General features: G+C 35.5%; 1 long non-coding RNA gene and 1 other non-coding gene across 2 annotated transcripts; both read left to right on the top strand.

Annotated features, from left to right (window-relative positions):
- The first annotated feature begins 6,175 nt into the window (after window positions 1-6,175).
- LOC121231035 (small nucleolar RNA R71) lies at window positions 6,176-6,282 on the top strand. Its single transcript, XR_005929104.1, has one exon. It is a non-coding gene; the product is annotated as a small nucleolar RNA R71 (small nucleolar RNA).
- An 18,971-nt stretch (window positions 6,283-25,253) lies between these two features.
- On the top strand, window positions 25,254-26,825 carry LOC107962317 (uncharacterized). The gene is made up of 2 exons (XR_005928540.1): window positions 25,254-26,336; window positions 26,406-26,825. It is a non-coding gene; the product is annotated as an uncharacterized lncRNA (long non-coding RNA).
- The last annotated feature ends 713 nt before the right edge of the window (window positions 26,826-27,538 follow it).

Genomic DNA, 27,538 nt, shown 5'->3' with positions numbered 1-27,538 from the left:
TATATAAGTGTATAAATTTTCTTGAAGTGAATTATGTGAAAAAGATGATGTTATGTATGAATGTCAAGTCATATGTGTGTAGTTATGAGAGTTAAGTTAGAGGCTTTACGACCTCACCCTCTTACCAGAGTTGTAATTATAGGGGAATAAGTGAGATTTTGATGATATGCTCCGACACTGTATGCTACAGTCTAAAGGTTATTGGGAAGAGATGTTTGAGATTAATTCGGTTGTGATTCTGAGAAATTTTGTGGAAGTTTTTCATTAGAGTTGAAAGCAACTTTTTCTGGTAAGATTTTCGGGGACGAAAATCCCTAAAGGGGGGAGAGTTGTAATAGCCAAATTTTTCAGTGGTGTCGGAAACAGTGATTCGAGATCACTAAATCCGACAAGTAAGTTTAGAAATTTTAACAAATAATAATTATAGGCCAAGCGCGAACTTAAAAGAATTATTTTTAATTAGTGAATTTTGCGATTTTAAAAGAATTAATCAGGTAAATTTGGTTGAAAATGAGGTATCGAGACCTCGAATTTATAAACTGAACCATAAATATTTATAAAAATATTTATGGAGTGTTATTAAGTTAGTATTAAAGTTTCGTTAGAAAATTTTAACGTTTGGTTGTCAATTAATTAAAAAGGACTAAATTGAAAATAGTGCGAAATTTATTAAATTGTGATTAAATAGTTTAAGTGATTAAAAAGGAGGGATTTAAAAGGCAATTGGACCCAAATTGTATGGGCTGGACGGTTGGGCAAGAAAATCAGCAAAAAAGACAAGGAGAAACAAGGGCAAAATGGGAAATTTTGCAAATTAAACATATAAAACAAGACAAATTTGAAAAATCTAGAGATATCATCATTTTTCTTCAGCAAAAATGCCATGGGAGGTCTAAAAGCTGCTGGTTTTTCATACTTTGACATATGTGAGTTCAATTCTTACCCTTTTCTTTGAGATTTTTATGTTTTTGTGACTTTTACAAGTAGGTCCAAGTGTTTAATTCATTAGTTTTTGATTTTATGAACAAAATTAAAAGCTATCATTGATAAGTGTTAGCTGTTTATGATGAAATAAAATGAATTTGAAGCTTTGATTTTGTTGTTTGATGATTTTATCAAGTAATTTCAATAGAAATTGATTTTAGGACCTAATTGTGAAAAAGTTGTGAATTAAGGTTTAGTGTTAAAATTCTGATTTTTAAAGATTGTGTAATAGTTTAGAATGATGGAATAAAATGTTAATTGAGAAAAATTAGCTTAATAGATGGGCTAATTGAGCAAGGACTGAATTGTATGACCTTTGAAATTTAGAGGAAAAATGGTAATAAACATCTTGAACTAAAACAATATTGGACAGCAGAAGTAGACTAACTTTGAAAAATCACCATAAATTGTAGAAATCGAATTAGAAGATGAATAAAATATGAAATTAAACTTATTGAGTCTAGTGTTTCATAGAAGAAACGGTGTAAGAAATGGATTTGTAAATTATGAGATATAATGAATTTTGTGAGACAATATTAGAATGAATTCGGGTTCCCCTATTTTGACTTTGGAAAATCACCAAAAATTGGAGAAACTTAATTAGAGTCTCAAATTTATATTCTTAGAATCCGTAATGAGTCTATTTTCAATAGAAATCAATGGAAACAATATCCGAGTTTTGTACTATGTTATAATTAATTTTTAGTGAAGAGAGGTCAGAGCTGTTGGATAGTGAAACAGGGGAAACTTAAATGAATAAATTGTACTAATTGGCTAAACCAAAAATTCTTAAAATTTTATGATGGAATGATATGTGAATCTAGTTTTATGGAAAATTTACGAATCTTAATTTTGAGCTCTGTAGCTCGAATTATAAATAATTGAGTGACTATGACTCGTGTGAACAGATTGATGTGAGCATTAATAAGTAGATTGTGAAATCGTACTTACAAGAATGTTATATACATTAAGGATGTGGAATGGAGAGGAGGACGAGGAAAAATATATATGAATATTCAGTTAGCATGGCTAATTTGCTTGTTTTAAGCTCATGGACTAAATTGAATAAAAGTAAAACTTTAGGGGGCAATTTTGTAAAAATGTCAAAAATGGCTAAATTGAAGGGAATAAATTGTTTTATTATCTAAATTAATAAATTGAATGAAATTATCAATTTAAGATTGGGTGAAATTTGGGAAAATGGTAAATTACCAATATGCCCTTAAATCTTGGTATTTCTGCAATTTAGTCAGGTAGGTTCGGTTACCCTGAATGAGCATGTAAATATGAAAATTTAAGTATTGTATCGTATTTTATATGATATTTTGAATTGAATATATGAAAAGGATGTTACATGAAACATGAAACATGAAAATGAATACTAAATAATATAAATTAATTGAAATTATTCTGAAAATTTCGGTAATGCCTCATATCCTATCCCGGTTTCAGGTACGGGTATGGGGTATTACAACCCCTCTCTTGTGCCGTTCTATCTGGTGGCGAAGGCAATAAAGTATGTGAGGTCGATGATGTTCCCATTCGCCATACTCCATAAAAAATAGGCATCGTGAGTGGTGACGATGCCGGTTCTCTCTCGTCTCCCTGTTAGAGTGTGAGCCAAGATGGCGTGTAGATATCTCAAGGAGGGATAGAGAGCCAATGCCTTGGAGAAGCTCGGATTATAGGAAGCCGAGCTAGGGACCAAAGCATCCCAACACTTTGAAGGAGAGTAGTGGATGTGGCGATGGAGGGTGTTGAGCTCATTATCTTCCATGAACTCCTCCGTATAAAGGCCCAAAGCAATACTGAACTCGAGCACACTTAACTGGCGGACTAAACTTCCGAGACGAAACTGGACCATTCTAGGGTCATCGAAGTTGGTCATGACATCTTGAACATGGAAGGTCGAGCAAAGTTCAAGTGTAAGCTCAAGGTATGTCGGCTCGATGATCGCAAAGAAGAGTTCCCATGGATTGGTTGTCAGAAGGGCTCAGACATCGTTAGCTAATTGAATTTGTTCAAGTGCGGTCCAGTCAATGTAGCACCCCATACCTAAAGGCCGGGCCCGAAGTATCTGAAAAAGTTCCTCCTGATTTCCTGGCGGGAATTGGAGAAAGAGGTGTCCATTTTTCGAGATGGGACCCGAGAATGATGCTGCTCCTTTCCGCTTCTTCGAGGTGGGAAGATCATTCTTCTTACTACGTGATAATGACATTGTACCTGCGTTGAAAAATCGAAACTCAACTAATACGTCCCAAAAATAGCACAGAAGCACAAAACTAAATATGAAGATTTCATGAGACTTATGTCGTGGATGAAGTAAAAAAAAGCTACTAAATGTATCAAGTTATAGTATTATGAGAATAATGTAATAGGAATATGAATGAATGCATGTGGGAAGCATAAATTTCATGAAACTAGGAAAAATGAAAAAGTAGAGCATAAAGGAGTAACTAAAATGACAAAATTCTTATAAACAAGAAAAAGTATTCTATTGTTCTAACTATGAGAATTCATTTAAAATAGGCAAATAGAGTAGAGAAATCATGGAATAAACAGAATATTGAAGGAGATAGAGAGAAAAGAGTAAACAAACGCAAAAGGAAGGAGCTTGGGCATAGGAATAGGTGTTGTAGGCGGCGCACGGACGTGGGGGTAGGGCGTGTGGAGTTACAGCGGCTAGGGTTAGGGGTTTTTGGGGAGGGAGATGATGAATGGTGAGGGGTTTTTATAGATTTTGGGGTACACGGCCCTGGAACACGCCCGTGTGCCCTAATTTTTACCCGTGTGTTTCGCGAGTTTTGAATTTGGGCGCGTTTGATAATCGCCCTACGCCTGTGTTGGTCGGGCGTGTGAGTGCAACGTTCGTGTCTTGCTTCGTTCGCTTTTCCCACGCCCGTCTTAATTTGACATGTTTGCCCACTGTTTCTAGGCACGGGTGTGTCAAACGCCCGTGTTGTTTTGGCAGGTTTGCCCACGGCCATGTCGCACGGCTGTGGCGACTTATCGCTTCCTATGTTGGAAAAATTTTGCCTTGTTTTCGCACAGCCTAAGGCACTCCCATGTGCTTGGCTGTGTGTTATTTAGAGAGTCTGTGTACCATGATTTGGTTAGTACGTTAGATGTTAAAAACTCAATTTTAAAGAAATTAATACTGTTAGTGCTCGAGTTGCTTTCCGAGAAGCGCTTATTTATAGTCTAAGCTTGACTTACCTCTCTGGTGCGTGATCATGGTGAATCGAAGAGTTTACACTCCTCATCCCTGCTATCGATTTTATCAACATAAGGTTTAAGACGAGTACCATTTACCTTGAATGTGCCAAATTTAGAGTGATTTACCTCCACCGTACTGTATGGAAAAATACTAATTACCGTAAAAGGGGTTTCTTCATTTGGTTCAGAAGTGGTGATTCGAGGATCTGCTGCATCTAGTAGTACTTTGTCTCCAACTCTAAGTTGATTTTTGGAGGAATCAAGCTACTCATGGCATGGTTTTGGTTTATCATGTTTTCTCGATTTATGTGCCCGCCATTCATCTAGCTCCTTGATTTGTAACCTTCGTTCTTCATGGATGGGTTCTTTGTTGTTGCTTGGCTTATGTATGTTCTTCGAACCTGTTTTCTGTAAAGAAGGTTACACTATATGGTTAGTTTTAGCCAAATGATTTGTATAGCCACCTTCAATTTTTGATGTGTTATTCGAATTACAGGCTTGAAGGGTGATTGTTTTGTCTCCCACACGAAGTGTGAGTTCACCTGTGCCAATGTCAATATTGTTCTGGCGGTTTCCAAAAAGGGCTTTCCTAAAATTAAGGGGACGTTGCTATCCTCCTCTATGTCTAGAACAACGAAATCAACTGAGAATATAAATTTGTCGATTTTAATGAGTACATCTTCAATAATACCCCTAGGAAATCTGATAGTTTTATCTACTAATTGAATGCCCATCCTAGTTTGTTTAGGTTTCCCTAGTCCTAGTTGCTTGAACAATTTGTAAGGCATAACATTGATATTAGCCCCTAAATCAGCCAACGCATTATTAACATCTAAACTACCAATAAAACAAGGAATTGTAAAGCTCCTTGGATCTTTTAGTTTGTTGGGTAGCTTGTTCTGTAGAATGGCTGAGCAGACCGTGTTCAGCTCCACATGCAGTGCTTCATCTAACTTCCGTTTATTTCCTAGAAGCTCCTTTAAAAACTTGACTGTGTTTGGCATCTGCGAAAGAGCTTCAATAAACAGTAGTTAATATGTAGTTTCTTTAGAAGTTTAAGGAATTTACCAAATTGTTCATTTGAGCGGTATTTCCTTAACGCATTGGAGCATGGCACACGAGGTTTATATTCTGTAATCCCTGCTTTGGGTCATTTTGGCCTACCTCATACTTACCTTTGCTTACCACCGTTTCTGGCCTTGGTTTTGCAGCTAACCCTTCCTCATCTTGAATGGCAATCGCGTTGAGTTGCTCAATTGGGTTAGATTTAGTGTTGCTTGGCAGGCTACCTTGTGGTCGTTCGGAAACTAACTTAGCGAGCTATCCAATCTGAGTTTTGAGCCCCTTGATTGATGCTTGTTGATTTTTAAGTGTTGCCTCAGTATTCTAAAAACGAGTTTCTAACACCGAGATGAATTTGGTTAGCATCTCCTCAAGGTTCGACTTCTTTTCTTGCTGGTAAGGTGGTTGTTGAAAACCTGGAGAATATTGTGGCCTTTAATTTTCTTGACCACCCTACGAGAAATTGGGATGGTTCCTCTAACCTACATTATAAGTGTTACTATATGGGTTATTTGGGGATCTAGAGTTATTGTTACCCATATATTGGACTTGTTCCTCCTCGATACTAGGGTTGAAGGGTTGATATTCTGTGCATGCTCCTCCTCCATTCGAATCGCACCTCATCACTGGATGTACCTTAGTAGAACCACACAAACCGTCAATCTTTTTATTTAAGAGTTCTACTCGGCTAGATAGCATAGTAACCGCGTCAAGGTTGAAAACACTGGCTGCTTTCGTCGATTTTGTTCTCATAACTTGCCACTGATAGTTATTCAATTACATCTCCTCAATGAATTCGTAAGCCGCCTTAGGTGTCTTATTATTGATAGTTCCTTAGGTGGCTGCATCAATCATCTCCCAAGTCGATGGATTCAGGCCATTATGGAATGTTTGAACTTGTACCCAAAGCAGTAACCCATGGTGAGGGCACCTTCTCAAAAGATGTTTGTATCTCTCCCATGCATCGTAGAGTGTTTCTAAATCCATCTGCACAAAAGAAGAGATATCATTACGTAATTTGGTTGTTTTAGCCGGTGGAAAATATTTTAATAAAAACTTTTCAGTCATTTATTCCCAAGTAGTGATTGACCCTCGTGGTAACGAGTTCAACCATTGTTTAGCCTTATTCCTTAACGAAAAGCGAAACAACTGAAGGAAAATGGTGCCATCAGAAACACCATTAATTTTAAAGGTATTGCAAAATTCTAGGAAATTTGCCAAGTGAGCGTTGGGATCCTCGTCTTGCAGACCATCAAACTGAACAAATAGTTGTATCATTTGAATTGTGTTAGGTTTCAGTTCAAAACTATTTGCAGCAATAGTTGGTCTAACTATACTTGACTCAGTTCCTATTAAATTAGGTTTAGCATAATCATACATAGTGCGTAGAGCAGGATTCTGATTTACTGGATCAGCAGCAATCGGAGGAGGTAGCAGATTTTCTTGGTTTTCAGTTATCTCATCGGTTGTGGTTGAAGTATCGTCCTCTTGCTCGTACTCTGTGTATCTTAGGCTTCGCCTTATTTCTCTCTGGTTTCTACGAACTGTGTGGTCGATCTCACCGTCAAAAAGTAGTGGTCCTGATGGGTTTCTTCTGGTCATAAACTAGAAAAACCTGTGAGAAAGAAATAAATGAAGAATTAGAGAAGAAAATAAAATTTTAAATTGCAATAAAAGTAAACTGGCTAAAGTAATAAAAATCGAGTTTTCCTAATATCTTAGTTCCCTGGAAACGGCGCCAAAAACTTGATACGTGATATTCGTTATAGGTTTTAAATATTTATAATAAATCGTTCTTGAAACTAACTATTATCACGATGAAGTCAAGTGTACCTATCGAATAGTAGTATAGCTTTAGCAAGACCGGATTATCGAACCCAAAGGAACTAAAAGTACTCGTATCAACTTTCTTTTTATTATCTAGCCTAAAAAAATAAAAGGTTTTGTTTATCTAACTAATTAATTAAACTAAGAAATGACAGAAAAGAAATTTGGGGAAAATACTTTTTGGAAAATTCGATTGATTAAGACAATACCTAAGGAAAAATCCACCTAGACTTCACTTGTTATTTGACTCTTAATTGGACGATTTATTCATTCAACTTGTTCTGTAGAGATCCCTAAGTTATATTATTATCTCTCTCGAGACTAACAACATCTAACCCTAAATTGAATAATTGAAATCTCTTTCTGATTAATGCCCTAGGGTTGCATTAACTCAATCTATAGATCCCCTTATTAGGTTTCACCCTAATCCGGCAAAATCTTGTCACCCTATCTCTAGGCGCACAATCAATTCTGCTTAATTATGACAAATTTTACTCTTATACAGGGTCTATTCCTCTTCTGAATAAGAGCTTAACTTGAATCAATATCCTGAAATATCAAAACAAGAATTAAGAACACATAATTAAGAACAAGTCAAATATTTATCATACAATTCAGATAATAATAACAAGATCCGTCTTAGGTTTCATTCCCCTTAGGTATTTAGGGTTTTAGTTCATACTAATGAAAGAACACATCTCAAAAGATAAAAATAATAAAACATAAGAAAACCCAAAACTCCTGAGGGAATCTGAAGGGAGATCTTAAGTCTTAATGGTGAATCCGGCTTCTGAGATGGATCAATCGGCTTTCCTTGAGCAATTCCTTGCTTCCTCCTGTGCGTCCCCTTTTTCCTCCTCCTTTAGGGTGTATTTATAGGCTTTGGAATGCCTAAAAGCCCTCAAAAGTGGCCTTTTCCGAATTGGACTAAACTTAGGTTCGGAAGGACACGTCCATGTGCGATTACTGAAGGCCGTGGTCAAGGCTGTTAAATGGGCACGGGCGTGTGATCTACCCGTGTAAGTCGTGCTTCAATCCTGCCAATTTGACAAGGCCGTGTGACACACCTGTGTGAGGAAGTCCAGGCCATGTTGTTTTCCCATGTTGGTCCATTTTCTCCCTTTTCGGCCCATTTCTCGCTCTTTTTACTCTCCTATGCTCTCATAAGTATAAAACATGACATTAAAGGATTAGGAGCATCGAATTCACCAAATCTAAGGAGAAACCATCCATAAATGCGTTAGGCATGGGGTAAAAATATGTATAAATTACGTTTTATCAATAGTATTCATCATAATTATCAGTTATTGTCTTTTAAAGATTAGCATAGAACTCGAGTACCATGTTCTTGACATGTGGGATTCTGCATAAAGGAGGAAAGAAGTATAAGAATAGAGTTTTCAAACCTCTTCAAGGCTTTAACTACATCACTCTCATATTTGAATGACTTGTACATGTTCCCCTTAACTCCAATAACCAGAGATGCACAGTCCTTCCATGAGTGGTAAGTGCTACATTTCTTCTCCTGGAAAATAACATAGAACTTCTCCATCTTTTTCTTTTGTAGATTTATTCTTGAATATCTGTAAAGGGTGATGGAGACTTGAATTTTTCGGAGAGAGAAAGAACGAAAGAAGAAGATGGTAAAATGAAGAGGTTGAGCTTCTTGAAAAGAAAAAGTAAGAAACAATTACATGGGTGATGGTAAACAATAAAAAATGGAGTGGGGAGAATAAGATTATCGGTGAGAGAAATGAGGAAATTGAGAGAGAAAGATAAGAGAGAACTGGTGTTGGTAATACAAGCTCAATAAATTCATTTCTAGACTAGAGTGATTTGTTTTTTATTTTTAATTTCAAACTATTACAAGGGTATATCAAAGAATTCACTGCCCTAAAATCTCATTCTAAACATCTTCCTTGTAAAATAATTATTCAATCATGTATTCATTTATTATTAATAAATTTATTAACTTTTCGATTAATGAATTGATTGTAAGTTAAAACTATTATGTTTTAATAATTTTTTTTCCTTCTTCTCTTTTCGTGATTGGGCAGTGCTTGATGGACTTAAACAATTAAATATTCAGAAGGTATATACTTTATAAAAAAACCATTATCACATTCCATTTAAATTTCCAATCTGTTAAATTTATATTTTTTGTTAAATTATCTTAAAACGGGTAAAAATTTTAATATTTTTTTTTAATTTTATTAACGTGATATGCAAGTGGATTGCTACGTAAATAACATGTCATCATTTAATTAACTTTTTTAAAATTTAAAATTTTAAAAATTATTAAAATTATTAAAAATAATAATTAAATGATGACATGTCATCTACCTAGCAATCTACGTGTATACTAAGTTTGATGATTGAAAAGACAAAATTAATTATTTTAATAAAATTAGAGGCGTATTTATAAGGGAGGGAAAGTGTTGCATTGTAATTTAATGTTGGAAAAGGACCACTTCATTCTTGTTTCAAACACAAGATGCTACGAAGAGAGTCTTAATAAAAACATCAGATAGTGCTGCAAATTAAAAAAATATTATGAACAATTCCAACCCCAATTATTAAAACCGATGAAATGCTTCAACAGTCAACACCATATAAGGTGTTAAATCCCTCTCACATAGGATAAAGGCCCAAGGATCCAAATGCTCACATACATCTATTGTCAAGTCGCCTACACATGTCAACTACTTGCCACATAAAATTAATGGGCACCCAAACCAACAATAGATCTCCACTAACAACCCAGAAACATTTTGGATTTACTATTGTCAACACTCTAGCCTAATTCAGAAAATTTTACTTATTATTATTATTATTTTGACAATCCCAAAAATCGATCTCAAATTTGGTATTTTACATGAGTTTCATTCACAAATTATAAAATCAATCGAATTTGATCTATTAATTTGTAATTAATTTAAATTTTATATAAGGTAAAAATAGATATTTTATATTTACAATAATTAAAAATATAAAATATAAAAACATTTTTAAAAGTTATTGATTATTTTTTATTTAATTAATTAGTTTTTAAAAAATATTTATGGAAAGAATTTGAAATTTTGTCAAACAATGTTCAGAAGCTATAAAAGAAAGCTCGTTTTATCAAATAAAATCTAAAAATTTAAACCCAAAATAATATGAAAACATCAAGAATTGAATCAAAATATATTATCACATATGACTTAAAAAATCTCAAAAAAAAAAAAACTGAATCAAACCACACACAACCATGCTCTTGCCAAACTATTCTTGCTTCGCCTTATATCAAAGTTATTAGCATATTGTTTTACTTTTTATATTAATACATATGGGTATTTGTGTATTTCAATGTGTTTGATGAAATATTTGAAATTGTTGCAATGTGTTAAGGGAAGTACCCTGTAACGCCTCTTACCCGTGTTCAACACAGAAACAGGGTACGAAGTATTACCAGATCATAACACATACCATTAAACAAAACCGAAATAGAAATATGTCATCCAAATGGATAATGTATCATTATAACATATGTCTTGAACAATATTAGCAAACTTCAATGGCTTTGTACAAAATAATTGGTCAAATAATGTAACCAATATTTTAAACCTAGGCAATTATGACACGTAACAAAATAACGAAGCCTACTATACATGCCATAATTCAAAATGTTTAGTTCAAATACCCAAATGTATTGATAGTGCGGGCAGATTTCAACGATCCTTAAATCCTGCACAAGCTGGACGACACTATAAGACAAAAGAGAGAAAAGAAAGTAAGATTATAGCTTAGTAAGTAAGTATATAAATAATAATTAAAGAATCTAATATGTTTACACAATAACTCAAGTGTATCTACTTTTAATTTCAATATTTACTCCACTTTGATCAAGCTGTCTATCCTGCGTCATGTTCACTAAATAAATCATAACTCGAGTTACAAAACTCGAAATTCAAATCCGTAAAATTTTCCTGAAACTAGACTCATATTACTTCTTACTAAATGTTTTCTAGAATTTTTGGTCCAACCAATTAGTACAGTGTATTAGTTAAAGTTTTCCCTGTTATACAGCTTGACGGATCTGACCTCTGTTCACTACGAATTGATTTTCTCCCAGTACAAACTTCAAATATCCATGAAATTTGTTTCATTTAAAACTATACTCAATAAGGAATCTAGTAATATAAACTATATTTCTTAATTATTTTTTTATAGTTTTTAATGATTTATCAAAGTCCAAATAGGGGATCACATAGTCATTCTGAACAAGTCACACACAAATATAAATATCTCAAAATATAGAGTTCCTTTACTTGCTCTGTTTCTCTTACATGAGAATAGACTCATTAAGCTTTAATGTAATATCTCATTCAGCCTCTAATTAAATTCCTATGACTAAGTTGCTGCAAAAGAATGTTAAGTTTGAATGGACTGATAAATGTCAGCAGAGTTTTGAAAAGCTGAAAACACGATTGACTGAAGCCCCAATTTTAGTACAGCCTAAGCCAAGGAAGGAGTTCATAATTTTTGAGTTATTAGCATATTGTTTTACTTTTTATATTAATAGATTCAATGTGTTTGATGAAATATTTGAAACTGTTGCAATGTGTTAAGGGAAGTACCCTGTAACGCCCCTTACCAGTGTTCAACACTAAAACAGGGTACGAGGTATTACCAGATCATAACACATACCATTAAACAAAACCGAAATAGAAATATGTCATCCAAATAGATAATGTATCATTATAACATATGTCTTGAACAATATTAGCCAACTTCAATGGCTTTGTACAAAATAATTGGTCAAATAATGTAACCAATATTTTAAACCTAGGCAATTATGACACGTAACCAAATAACGAAGCCTACTATACATGCCATAATTCAAAATGTTTAGTTCAAATACCCAAAAGTATTGACAGTGCGGGCAGATCTTCAACGAGCCTTAAATCCTGCACAAGTTGGACGACACTATAAGACAAAAGAGAGAAAAGAAAGTAAGCTTATAGCTCAGTAAGTAAGTATATAAATAATAATTAAAGAATCTAATATGTCTACACAATAACTCAAGTGTATCTACTTTTAATTTCAATATTTACTCCACTTTGATCAAGCTGTCTCTCTTGCGTCATGTTCACTAAATAAATCATAAGTCAAGTTACAAAACTCAAAATTCAAATCCATAAAATTTTCCTAAAACTAGACTCATATTACTTCTCACTAAAATTTTTCTAGAATTTTTTTCCAGCCAACTAGTACAGTTTATTAGTTAAAGTTTCCCCTGTTATACAGCTCGACGGATCTGACCTCTGTTCACTACGAATTGATTTTCTCCCAGTACAAAAGTCAAATAGCCATGAAATTTGTTTCATTTAAAACTAGACTCAATAAGGAATCTAGTAATATAAACTATATTTCTTAATTATTTTTTTACAATTTTTAATGATTTATCAAATTCAGAACAGGGGATCACATAGTCATTCTGAACAAGTCACACACAAATATAAATATATCAAAATATAGAGTTCCTTTACTTGCTATGTTTTCTTACATGAGAATAGACTCATTAAGCTTTAATGTAATATCTCATTCAGCCTCTAATTAAATTCCTACTATTTTTGGTGATTTTTCAAATTCACGTCACTGCAATTATCAAAAACAGTATTATTGCAAATTCACTCTTTCACACTTTCTTTGTATTAACCTCATTTAGCATACATATCACAATTCATTTTTACCACATTTCATACATCACAAGTATAGGTCCATGATTACAATGTCAACATAAAATCATCATGTTGAACACTTCGGATCAATTCTCGATACTTGGTGGTTTCAGCACACAGCTCCACCCATCATATATCATATAATTCGGCTCTCTTGTACACATGGTGAACACTTAGTACTACCCATGTGACCTAGCCAATTTATCTCGTAGCTCTCTTGTCTACATGGTGTCCTTCACTTGGGATCACACATGCGAGCTTGCTACTTTTATCTCTCCCGTAGCTCTCTTGTCTACATGGGATACATCCCGTATCACAAATGTGACCTAGCACTACATAGTATCTCGTAGCTCTCTTGTACACATGATGTGCACTTAGTACCATACATGTGACCTAGCTACATTCCATCTATATTATTCAATCTTTCCGAATGTTCAACCGGGATTTCTCTCTCTATTACTTACTTCTATTCTTTCAATAGTCGATTTATGCTTCAAAATCAGCTAAAATATATATAATAGGCTGAAATATAAGAATGTAAATGAACTTAATGTATTATTTACATACAAACTTACCTTGGTGCAAAATATGAGAATTTTGCAATTTAGTCCAAAATCTTTTCCTTCCCCCGTTCGAGGTTGATTCCACGCCTTTCTTGATTATTAAGCTTGAAAGCTTGGAAAAACCCTAGCTATGGAGAACATGTAAGTTTCGGCCAAGCTTGAATGAAGATGAATACATTTTTGTGTTATTTTCCCATTTTATTTCATTTAATATACAAATGACCAAAATGCCCTTACTACTAAACTTTCTAAAAATTCCGTCCATGTCCAAATTTTTGTCCATATAAAGTATACTGGTCTAATTGTCATTTAAGGACCTCTACTTAAAACCCCCATTTCAATCAAGTACTTTATGAACTAGAACACACACATTTTTCACCTATTTCAATTTAGTCCTAAACGTCAAATTAAACACCCAATCAATAAAATTTCGCAACGAAATTTTCACACAATTATGCAATCATAATATAAACACTAAAACCAAATCAAAATAATTTTTTTCAGCGTTGAATTCGTGGTTTCAAAACCACTGTTCCGTTTTGGCCCTAAATCAGGCTGTCACATACCCACTTCCTTTACCATTATGACAAAATAATAACTTGCAATATTTGGAATATTGACAGTTTATTGAACCAAATTATTGAGTTGTCCTGATATCGTAGAATGATTCAAGCTCATCAATGAAGATTAATTCATATGAAGAAACATATTTAAAAGACTGAATTGTATATGTCGAATCCTTTGGATGAAAGAAGTTGGACTGGATTGAAACTTCAAGACTTATTTTCCAATAGTCCATTTTACTTTGGTTATTAAGTATTATATTATATTTAGCTAATATAACTACTATTTAGAAGGGATTGTAATTGATTTTCATTATGTTTTCAAGTCTAGAAAACTTTATATAATTGAGAGACTTGTATAGGTTATTAAAGTGATTGGTTGAGAGCATTTATCTATTTAAGTAAGGTTTTGGTACTTGTGAAAGCGCATATATATTGTAAAACCTGTTTGTGATTGGTTTTACAAGCTAAGTTTTCAAGGGAAGAATTTAGTAGTGGGAGATCTAGTCTTTGAGATACAAAAGTAAAGATTTTTCATTAAGTTATGTTAGAACTAGAATCACTTGTATTTGCTTCAAGGATAGTGGATTCATCTAGGCTTTATAGATATAGGAAAACTAAACTGCATAAACAACTTTGCTGTCCCTTGTTTTCATTGTGCTTGTCGCAATTTTTACAGAAATACCCACTTCCGCAGACATTTCTTGTAACGCCCCAAAAATTTGAATTTCTGATATGTTAAATTCTATCATAATTAAGTGTTTGCTTTAGTGGATAAGGGCCTTAAATGTGTGCTTGAGGTCATGGGTTCAAATTTTTTTTGGGAAAATTAAGTTATTTTTGCTCCTAACCATATTCCTGATTATTTGGCTTAAAAATTATTTTCGTTGAACTTGTCACATATGAGATTGTTGGTTTAGTTGTAGGGTGTTAGTTTATCGTATGGTCATGTGTTCAAATCTTTTCATGAGCAAATTGATAATATTTTTGTTATTTCTGCTTAGGTTGTAACACCCTTCACCCGTACTCGACACCGGGATAGGGTTTGAGGCATCACCGGGGCTTTACATTTTGAAACGTACCAATTTAGGTCACCGATTTTACTTCAAATTAAAAACTTTTCACCTACAAACAATTCGTCCTTTATATAGGTCAACAAGGCCCTAGACACACCCTAAGGTAGTTCGGGACAAAACCAGGGTGTTCAACATACCCTGGGTATCTTAGGAATACTTTCCTAATTTGAAGTATCACACGCCCATGTGAGTGGGCCGTGTGGTCACACATGCCCGTGTGATTTGGGACACGCCCATGCCCTTCGGCCGTATGCAACACTGACTTATCAACATGGTCCTAGCACACGCCTATGCTACTTGCCTGTGGGCAACACTGTCTTTTAGACATGGTAGGGACACACGCCCGTGTGGCCTACTCGTGTGCATTATTGATATAAAATTTTAAGTGCAGGGGACACACGGCCATATCCCACACCCATGGGAAGGAACCGTGTGTCACGCACGGCCTAGACACACGCCCGTGTGTCTAACCATGTGGACCCTAATAGGCTATCTTACAAGCCTTTGGTCACCCTTTCTACCATCTATACTTAATGGTCATCAATTTTTGAAATAAAACATGACTACGCGTTTGTAAATATTTGATGAATCTTATTGTATGGAAACCTCATATCATTGGTTTCATACATGAAAGATTATTTCCAATTTAGTGTTTATGGGTTCCCATGTCACTTTAATTCGTCCGGAATTGGCTCGTTCATGCAACTCATTGCCAATTGGTAACAACCCATCACATGTAAACAAAATCATGCATAGATTCGTAGGTCATAACCTACTTCAATTAAGCCAATTTTCATGGCCATAAACAAAGAAATAAACATATTTTTACATGTCTTCATTTGGCAAAGCAAATTACACATATAACAAAATACTAAAAAAAATCCTATACATTCCATTGAACAAAATAGAAATGTCTTTATACCAAAGCTTGTCTAGTTGATAGTGTGTCAACTTTCCAATCGTCTTCCAGTCCTTATGAGTCCTTGAGCTCTGTGAGATAGGGAAAAAGAGAGAGGTAAGCATTTACATGCTTAGTAAGCTCGAATAACCAGAAAGTAAACTTACCGAATAATTATCATACATCCATATTTTAATCATGAAATCCTCACTCATAAAATCATCTATCATGAAATGATTCCCTATCACATGCACCCAATCAACAAGTTAGTCACATAACAAAGCATCATGTAATTTATGTAGATGAGCTCATAATTCATCATCTTATTGACATACATCATATTAATCCCGTTGAGTTTCTAGGAAATCTTGAAGGAATACCCATTATCCGTCAATTCTTACGAATGATCATTTCACATATATGCACTCCCGCGAACCTCTCATCTTATGGCAGGATTACCAGCCCAGGCTAAATTCCCCATATCATGAATTCATAAGGTGATGTCGGGATTACCAGTCCAGGCTAAATCCCTTATAGACATACACCATTACTGAGCTCAGATCTGAATTACCAGTCCAGGCTAAATTCAGACCTTGATCGGACTACCCGTCCGGGCTAAATCCATAATGCACACATATTCTTCGGGAGGCTCGATCATTCAAGGGACACCCGTCCGGGCTAGATCCTTTTTATAATTGAGATCAATAAATTACCCATCCGAGCTAAATCCTTACTGCAACACATGCAGGATCTCAAATCTCGTGTAATTACGGGTTACCATCGAATTCCCTTTGTCGACCTTAACCGATACATTTTTCACATGTTACCATCAAATATGCATTTCTATGATATTTCATGCCAATAATAAATGAAATCATCATGCATTAATAAATCATACAAATATGCATATTAGGGGTTTACTTTAAGTTATCCGAACTTACCTGGTATTTGTTTCGAAGCTGTGTTTCGGTTATTCCAAAACCTTTCGTTTACCTCGATCGACCTCCAGAATTTGTTCCTCGAGGTCTATAATAACAAAATTATATCATTAATACCCCACATTATACATCACAATCTAATTCTCACCCCCGGTCCAAATGACTGTTTTGCTCCTAACCTTTGATATTTTTACGATTTAGTCATTAAGCTCGTATAATGAAACACATACAATTTCTACTTTACCCAAGCCTAGCCGAACACTTTTCCTTCCTATGGTAGCCCTCATTTTTCATTTTTTTCACACTTCTACCACACATTTTACAACTTTTGCAAAATGGTCCCTACAAGGGTTTTTCATGAAAATCACCTAAGAAAAGATGTTTAACACATATTCATATTTCATGTTCCTCCATAATCCATCAAAATACAAGTGAATCATGCATGGGTAAATTTTTAAACATTAACCTTAGCGTGAAATATGGGTAGAAATGGAGAGAGCAAGCTACCGGGATTTCAAAAATACAAAGAACATTAAAAACGAGGCTTGAGAGCACTTACTACTGAGCTTAGAAAGCTTGAAAATCCTAGCTATGGTGACAAGAGAATTTTGGAAGCATGGAGAAGAAGAATGGCTCATTTTGGCTTGATTTTTCCCATTTTATTTCATTAAAAAGCCAAAAGACCAAAATGCCCTCATGCCATTTCTTTAAAATTTCATCCATGCAAGCCCATTTTTGTCCAAAAATTTAGAAATTGGGAAAATTACTCTCCAAGACCTTCTAATTCATAACCCAAAGCAATTTCATACAAATTGCTTCTAGAATTCATGTTTTGCAATTTATTCAATTTAGTCCCTAATTTCCAATTGAACGCCTTACTTAAAGAATTTCTTCATGAAACTTTAACACATGCATATACTCATATTCTAGGCCTCATAATAATAAAATAAATATTTTGATTTTAGATTTGTGGCCCCGAAACCACAATTCTGACTAGGTACTATTTTGGGATGTTACATTTCTTCCCCCCTTAGAGACTTTCATCCTCGAAAGTCTTACCAGTAAACAGGTTCAGATATTGCCTTCTCATGGTTTCTTCCGGCTCCCATGTAGTTTCTTCCACACCATGTCGATGCCATAAAACTTTTACTAGAGCCACGCCTTTATTTCTCAACTGTTTAACTTCACGAGCCAATATCTTAACCGGTTCCTCTCCATAAGTCATGTCCGGTTGAATTTCAATCTCAGTCGGTGAAATCACATGAGAGGGGTCTGATCAGTATCGCCTTAACAAAGATACATGAAACACATCGTGAATCCTTTCCAGTTCAGGCGGCAATGCTAAGCGATAGGCTAACGGTCTAACTTTTTCAATGATCTCATACGGTCCTATAAATCACGGACTCAGTTTGCCTTTCTGGCCAAATCTCATCACCTTTTTCCATGGAGACACTTTCAAGAATACTCTATCTCCAACTTGAAACTCAATTTCCTTTCTTTTCAGATTAGCATACGACTTTTGCCTATCCGATGCCACTATTAAATAGTCTCGTATCACTTTAACTTTCTCTTCAGTTTCTTTAATCAAATCAACTCCAAGAATCTGATTTTCTTTAAGTTTCGTCCAGTACAATGGAATTCGACACTTCCTGCCATATAAGGCTTCATAAGGCGCCATCTTCAAACTTGTTTGAAAACTATTGTTGTAGGCAAATTCTACCAATGGCAAGTATTTTTCCTAGCTGCCCTGAAATTCGAAGATGCAACAACGCAACATATCCTCAAGAATCTGAATCATCCGCTCAGACTGACCATCAGTCTGAGGGTGAAAAGCTATGTTAAAACTCAACTTTGTACCTAAGGCTTCTTGTAACTTCTTCCAGAATCTTGAAGTGAACCTCGAGTCTCTGTCTGAAATAATCGACAGTGGTACCCCATGTAATCTTACAATATCAGAAATGTACAAGTCGGCCAATCTATCGAGGGAGTAATCTGCCCTCACTGGAATGAAATGAGCCGACTTCGTCAACTTATCCACTACAACCCATACCGCATCTTTCTTCTTCAGAGTCAATGGCAATCCTGTCATGAAATCCATAGTAACTGTATCCCACTTCCATTCGGGGATCATCACAGGTTGTAGCAAACTTGAAGGCACTTGATGTTCAGCTTTAACTTGCTGACATACAAGGCATTTCGATACAAATTCAGAAACATCTCTTTTCATGTCGTTCCACCAATACATTTTCTTCAAATCGTTGTACATCTTAGTACTTCCCGGGTGAATAGACAAACGACTGTTGTGAGCTTCTTGCAAAATTTTTCGAATAAGTTCATTGTCTTTGGGTACACAAACCCTATTTCTAACATCAAACATCCATCAGGACCAATTCGGAAGTCTGATTCAACACCTGACTCAAATTGAGCCCTTTTTACTTGCAAGCAGTCATCATTAAACTGAGCATCATGAATTTCCTGCAGAAATGTCGGCCTAGCCTCCAGCTCGGTCAAGGCTGAGCCATCATCAATCAATGTCAAGCGAGGATCCATGGCTCTCAAAGCAAACAGGGATTTTCTGCTCAACGCATTGGCGACCACATTCGCCTTTCCCAATGATAGTTAATAATTAGATCATAGTCCTTAATTAATTCTAACCATCTCCTTTGTCTCAAATTTAATTCTTTCTGAGTAATCAAGTATTTCAAACTCTTGTGGTTTGTGAAAATGCGGCAAGTTTCACCATACAAATAATATCTCCAAATCTTTAAGGCAAAAACAATGGTGGCGAGCTTTAGATCATGTGTCGGATAGTTCTTCTCGTGTGGTTTCAACTGTCGTAAAGCGTAGGCTATCACTTTACCATCTTCCATAAGCACACAACCCAGTCCATTCAAGGATGCATCACTATAGACCACAAAATCTTTTCCCAGTTCCGGTAATACTAAAACAGGAGCTTTCTGTAGTAACTTCACAAAACTTTGCTGACACTTCTTTGTCCATTCAAACTTAACGTCTTTCTGTAGTAACTTCATCATTAGAGTCGCTATCATAGAAAATCCTTTCACAAGCCTCCGATAGTAACCGGCTAAGCCCAAAAAACTCCTAACCTCGGTTACATTCTTAGGTGGTTTCCATTCGATGATAGCAGAAATCTTACTTGGATCGACTCGGATGCCTTCACCCGAAGTAATATGACCCAAAAATCCAACTTCCTGAAGCTAAAACTCACTTTTTCTAAACATAGCATACAACTTCTTTTCCCGTAGAGTCTGCAATACAATTCTCAAATGCTTTGCATGTTTTGACTCATCTTTGGAATAAATCAAGATGTCGTCAATGAACACAATAACAAACTTATCTGAAAATGGCCGGACTCCAGTCTATCTTAGAGAACACGGTGGATCCTCTCAACTGGTCAAACAAGTCATCTATCCTTGGTAAAGGATACTTATTCTTGATAGTTACCTTGTTTAGTTACCGATAATCTATACATAGCCTCATCGAACCATCTTTCTTCTTTACAAATACTACGGGAGCAACCAAAGGTGAAAAACTTGGCCTTGCAAATCCTTTATCCGTCAACTCTTGTAACTGTGCTTTCAACTCTTTCAGCACAGTTGCTGCCATACGGAACAATAGAAATAGGAGCTGTCCCTGGCACCAGCTCAATACCAAATTCTATTTCCCTTTCAGGAGGTAATCCGGGTAATTCCTCCGGAAACACATCTGGATACTCACACACTATCAGCACAGACTCGGTATTCAATTCTGTTTCCTGAGTGTTCAATACAAATGCAAGGTAAGCTTCATACCCTTTCCTCATATATCTCTGAGCAACCATTGTCGTGATTACAACCGACGGTGAATCCAATTCTCTTGAATCGACTCGTAGAATCTCACCATCCAGGCATTTCAATTAAATATACTTACTACCACAATTTACAATTACAGCATGCAGAGCTAACCAATCCATACCAAGTATTATATCAAATTCATCAAATGGTAACAACATAAGGTTAGCCAGGAAACAATGACCTCAAATCGTCAAAGGACAATTCTTCCAGATTTTATCAACTAGAATCGACTTGCCTAGTGGGTTGGACACTCTAATAATATCTTCCGTACTCTCAACAGGTATGTTCATACTAGACGCCAATCTCACTCAAATATATGAATGGATCGACCCCGAGTCAATTAAAGCAACAACACTTATATTAAAAAAGAGAGAAAGTACCCATAAAAACATCAGGAGCAGAGGCTTCCTCTCGAGCACGTATTGCATACGTTCTTACTGGGGCTCAAACCTCTGATTTTGCTGCGTCTTTAGTAGCAACTTGACTGCCACTAGCACTCTCAGGGTATCTCGGAGGTCTACCTCGTGGGATGGGAGCACTCGACTTCGGGGCTACTTCCATTTATTTTTTCGCTCACTCTGGGTAGTCTCTGAGATCAAAAGAACCACACCTAAAACATGCGCCACTCTTCATTCAGCACTCTCCGAAATGAAATTTGTTGCAAATCTTACACTTCGATTTTTGAACATCTACACTCTCCATACTAGTTTCCATCGGGGAGGAAGACTTTAGACCTCATCATTTAGAGCTTCTCGTAATACCTGAATATCCCACTGACAAAGTGAAGTGTTCATGCTGGCTCTTGGCTTTCTTCGTGGAGAACGTGAGTGTTTTACCGCTAGACCTCTTGCTCGCAACTCGAGCCTCTCTTTTAGCTTGTTTTCTTTCATTATTAAGTTCTTCAGCCTTCTTGGCTCGATCAGCCAATGCAGAAAATTCTCGTATTTCCAAGATCCCAATCAACAACTTGATGTCCTCATTCAGGCCTTCCTCACAGCGTTTACACATTTCTGATTCTGTTTGGACCAATTCAGTTGCGTACTGACTTAGTCGTATGAATTCTCTCTCATATTCCACTACAGTCTTGTTCCCTTGTTTGAGTTCCAGGAACTCCTTTCGCTTCAAGTCCAAAAACAGCTGGCTAATGTATTTCTTCCTGAAATCTGCTTAGAAGAAATCCCAAGTAATATTTTCCTTCGGCACTACCGAGGATACGGTCTTCCGCCAATGGTATGCAGTGTCCTTCAAAAGGGACACAGCACACTTCAAACATTCCTTAGGTGTGTACGTCAAATCATTTAGCACTCGCGCAGTATTCTCGAGCTAGAACTTGGCTCTTTCAGCGTCATCATCAACTTTAGCTCTGAATTCCTCAGCCCCATACTTTCTAAGTTTATCTACAGGGGCCTTACCAATTCTAACTGGTAGCATACCTTGCGGCACATCATAATCAGGTTGATTAGAGGGCGGGGGAGGTCTTGGTATGTTGGGGCGATTTCTTAGATAATCCCCAAACCATTCATCCATCATATCAAAGAAGGCAGCTCGAGCCTCTTCTCGGCCTTCAGACATAAGCCTTCTACTACTACTAGATACAACTCGTTGTACGAAAGCTGGAGCATGGCTCTCAGCTCCCTCGGACTCATCTTGTGCTCGATTGAAAGAAATTTACTATATTCAAAATAATTTGAACAGTTAGGAGACGTCACACTATCAATATTCAAATAATGGCATGTATAGCAAACCTTAATATTCTCTACTGTAGTCCTAGAATCGACTAAACCGTAGCTCTGATACCACTAAATGTAACACCCTTCACCCGTACCCGACACTGGATAGGGTTCGAGGCATCACCAGGACTTTACATTTTGAAACATACCAATTTGGGTCACTGGTTTTACTTCAAATTTAAAACTTTTCACCTACGAACAACTCGTCCTTTATATAGGTCTACGAGGCCCTAGACACACCCTAAGGTAGTTGGGACAAAACCAAGGTGTTCGACATACTGTGGGTATCTTAGGAATACTTCCCTAATTTGAAGTATCACACACCCATGTGAGTGATCCGTGTGGTCACACATGCCCGTGTGATTTGGGACACGCCTATGCCCTTCGACCGTGTGCAACACTGACTTATCAACACTGTCATAACATACGCCCGTACTGTCTGCCCCTGGGCAACACTGGCTTTTAGACACGACAGGGACACACGCTCGTGTGGCCTACTCGTTTGCACTATTGATATAAAATTTTAAGTGCAAGGGACACACGGCCATAGCCCACACCCATGGGAAGGAACTGTGTGTCACGCATGGCCTAGACACACACCCGTGTGTCTAACCATGTGGACCCTAATAGGCTATCTTACAAGCATTTGGTCACCCTTTCTACGATCTATACTTAATGGTTATCAATTTTTGAAATAAAACATGACTACGCATTTGTAAATTTTTTATGAATCTTACAGCATGTTTAGTTGGCTGTGATGCTAAACCATTACAGGTGAATTCAGTAGCCCATCCCTATTCCATTGTTTGGTTGGTTGTAATAGGCTATTACAGCCCTATTCTATACAGCCTTATTCAAGGAAAAATTGACGTTTACCATTTGGCACTCTATCCACGGAATACCCATTCATCATGTGTGAGTTTCAACTTTACCCTTCTCCCTCTTTTTCGTTCTCACGTCTGAAGCAACTTCTTTTTTTCATTCTCCCCATTTCCTTCGAACCTTCTCCTCTTTTTCATTGTCACGTCTGAATCATCTTCTTTTTTTCATTCCTCTTCCCATTTCCTTCTAACCATCTCTCTCTTTTTCATGCTTCTATCCTGACCAACCCTTTGACAAACCCCATTGTTTAGTTTTATTTTTCCCTTTGCTCTCGTCTAGCTTCCTGTGAAGGCTAAAGCGGCTCCTTTCTTTCAGCTACCCACACTTTCAAGCTTCCAACTTTCCCAGAAGCCCCAAGGATAAAACCGAGGAGAAGACGCTACAAATACTAATTTGGGATTCCATCCTCAGTTTTGGCTAATACCCTTTCGAAGGTATAAAACTCTCTTTATTAATTTCATCATTTTATTTCAAGCTTTATATCCTTAGTTCTGATATGGGTTACTTTTATTCGACTCGTTCATGCTCAAAATTTGGTCCTTTTTGAGTAAATTAGTCGATACTTTTGATTAGTTTGATAGTGGGTACCATATCATATGTTTCTTTTATGTGAAACACTGCTTTACTCCTTTGAATTTGGAACTGGTAGACTATTTTTTTCCTTTAGTCTGCTATATATATATGCTATGGAAAATTTATTGGCATTTGTGCTATTTTTTATTCTCTACTTTTACTATTTTCAGGCTTTTCTTTTTTTTCTTTTTTCTATTGGTTTTCAACCAGAACATATACTTGTTTTCTTTAAAGTGTTGAAGAAAGGATTGCTCAGCATGAAAAAGATGGGACAGTAGTAACAATGTGCGCTTTCTAGGCTTTGGATGTAAGAGCTTATCTTCATCTATATTTTTCATGATTATCATCATAATGTCCTTTCTGTTAATTTTATTGTGATTCTATTTCAATGCTTAGTTTTTGTACTGTTTTATGTGTTAAACCTAGTTCTGTGGTTTGCTTCTGCTTGTAACATTCTCAGTTCTACTTTTTGACATTTTCTGCTTAGATATGTATATGTTTCTTTGGTTAGTTGTAATCATGATTATTTATTATTATTATTGTTTTTAAAGTATTTTAGAGCATGAAGCCATTCCCTCAATGAGAAACCGGTTACCATTCTTCTTATTAGAAAAATGATGGGAAAACGTTGAAACTTGTTTGTTGCAAGAAACATTTGAGTATGATGGGGAAACAACTTAAACCAATAATGGTTTTAGTATGTTATTTCTGAAACAAAACAAGAAGGGAATTGGATGTTTTATGACGTAAAACCATAAAAGGTGTCATAAGACAAATTGCAGGGTATCACTCCCTTCCGATTATACTCTTTATTTATATATAGATGCAACTTTTTTACAAAAGGGTAACAAATAGGAATGAGGTGGTAAATTTTAGTATCATTCATCATTTCACATCAGCCAGTTTGTTCAATTCAATTCATGCATTTCTAACGATTCTATTATGAAGCTGTTAGACTTGCATCACGATATGATCTTTCTTGTACTTCTATGCCTTTGTTTGAGAAATTTTCTCTTATCCTTTTAGGGAGATAGTAGTGCAATTCAATGCTGATGTGGTGGATGGAATGCCCTAGAAATTTGTTCCAACTCAAAGAGAGGTTCTTAACTTCTCTGTTGTTTTGGGGCACTGTAGAGTGCTTCTTTTATCAATTATTTTCTTATTTTTTTTATTTTTCTGCTAGGTGAGAGTCAAGCCTGGAGAAAGTGCTCTTGCTTTTTATACTGCTGAAAAACGAAGTTCAAAACATGACTGGTGTCTCTACTTATAACGTCACCCCAATGAAGGTGCTGATACTTACTCATGCTCCATTATGAAATTTGGATCTTTGAAATTTGTTAGTTCTAAAGTTAAGTTATTGGTGTTTGTTTAGATTTTTGTCAACCTCTCAAACGTTATTTGGTTACGTGAGCCGTTAGGCTTTTTAACCATTTATTGCTAGCTTAGGTTTGACTTGTGCTGTTTAGGCTTGAATTATGTACATGATTTAGTAGTCTTCCTTTCAATATTATTGTTCAAATAATTTATTCTTTGTCATATCCTTGTTACTACATTTCTAGTTTGGATTGAGGAAATTTTCTGCTGAGCTCTGCTACTCATTTATCCTCTTGTGCATGTCATAGATTCCATGACATACACTTCCTTTTCTCTTTCTCACTCCGTGTCTAAATTTATTTCTAAAATTTTTCAGTGGAACCTGCATGAGTCTATGCCTAACCTCTTATAAAGCATGTTTGAAGGTTTCCGTTATCATTATTTTATATTTATAGTTTGCCATTGGGGCTTCTAGGTGTCACAATAAGAGAATCTGCAATATTGTTTTTCTAATGGTCTTAGCCAGGAAGAGTCAGTATTACAACTGTTAATTTAATCAGAATATTTCTTGATGAGGGTATCTTCAAGTTTGAGATAAAATTATTGCAATCAACTCTTGTTTTAATTTTCCTTTTGCAAGAAAAAAAGGAAATAATATTTATGTAAGAGAGGCCTAAAATATCCAATATCTAAGATAGAATTCCAATCCTAAAGATGGGCCCGTAAGGCAGGTTAAAGCTCACTTTCGAACCACACAGTTGTTTTCATATGTTTGTACCAATACTTGGCTTTCTTTATCCTCTAATTTTTTATTTTTTATTTTACATAGTTTGATTATCCTTTTCTACAAATTGGATGACCAAAGAAACATTAGGTGAAATACAATGAGCTTGTTATGAGATGATAAGCTAGAAAGTGGAAGCAAAAAACCCTTTAGGGCCAAAAAATTGATTACATTAGAACACATTAACTTACTGGTAATGTTTGTCATTATCATATTACAAGCCTTAAAACTTTGACTCGGTTTCTTGCTTGTTCGTGTTCCTCTTCAGGCTACTATTTATTTCAATAAAATCCAATTCTTTTGCTTTGAGGAGCAGCGTCTTCTTCCAGGAGAGCAGATTGACATGCCTGTAAGTCTTTTTATTGTTGAAAAGGCAAAACTTGTTGGAGATCGTCAACTAACCTGTACTTTCTTGCAGGTTTTCTTCTACATAGATCCTGAGTTTGAAACAGATGCCCGAATGGATGGTATAAACAACCTGATTTTATCATATATTTTTTTCAAGGTTTCCGAAGAATAGAAGGGGGATATTTAAAGTCATAGTGAAAATAGAATATCATTCACATGAGAATAAAAACTAATGGTTAGGATCCCATTTTCATATACCGAGAGAAGAGGGAGAAGAAACATTCTTTTGTCGGAATTATTTTATTATTACAGTCTCCTTTCACCTCTTTATGGTGGAAACAGTCTATTTTTGTACCAGGCTCCTCCCTCTTCATACCAAGGAAGTGCAGAACTTGTGTAAAATCCTTGGTTGTTCTAGTATGGAGTAAATGCGATGTTTGTACCAGGCTCCTGCGTTGGTCGTTATGAGTTTTGAATCATACCAAGTACAAACACGAGCATATTCATCATAATCTCTTGATATAATTCCTAAATCTAAGTGCATTGAAAAAGAAAAAAAAATGAACATAATCAAATTAACTAAAAATGGTAGGTTTTAATATATGAGTTAGTAATAAACTAATTTTAATTGCTAATATTTAGTTATTTATATGATTTGTTTGTGACAACAGTAAAGAAAATGTTTTTCATTCATAGTAAGTTTAAATTTATAATAATAATTTTTTATTTTATATCTAATGTTTTAACACTCTTAAGTTAGTGTGATGAAGTTGTTGATGCCATATAACAATACTAAACCAATCCATTTCGGTACAAGGAATAATATTTCTGTTAACTATGGAAGATGGGAACCCTATCCCAAGTATAACTTTAAAAGAAGAAGAAAAAAAGGGTAGCTTAAGCCTTGCAAAATTTTCATCCACTTCCTCTTTTATTAAAAGAATCTGTATTTAACTTCAAATTCAACTATAGTATGATTGCTTCTGAATCTTTTTGTTTAATAAGCTAATGCTCTTCTATCAAGTAATTGTAAGTGATAAATGCTTTGCCTCATTCCCAGCAGACAAAGTTCATTGATGAAGAAGGGACTTGTTTGATGTTCATTGGATCATGTCTACAATAATTAATAACCAGAATGATTTGAGATTTTATTTCCTTCAACTATTTTCGAGTTTGATTATCAAATAAATTCATGAATCTATT

Source organism: Gossypium hirsutum, chromosome A06 (assembly GCF_007990345.1).
Source record: "Gossypium hirsutum isolate 1008001.06 chromosome A06, Gossypium_hirsutum_v2.1, whole genome shotgun sequence".
NCBI lineage: Eukaryota > Viridiplantae > Streptophyta > Magnoliopsida > Malvales > Malvaceae > Gossypium > Gossypium hirsutum.
Note: the sequence above shows the minus strand (reverse complement) of the source record. Positions and strands in the feature narration are given on the sequence as shown.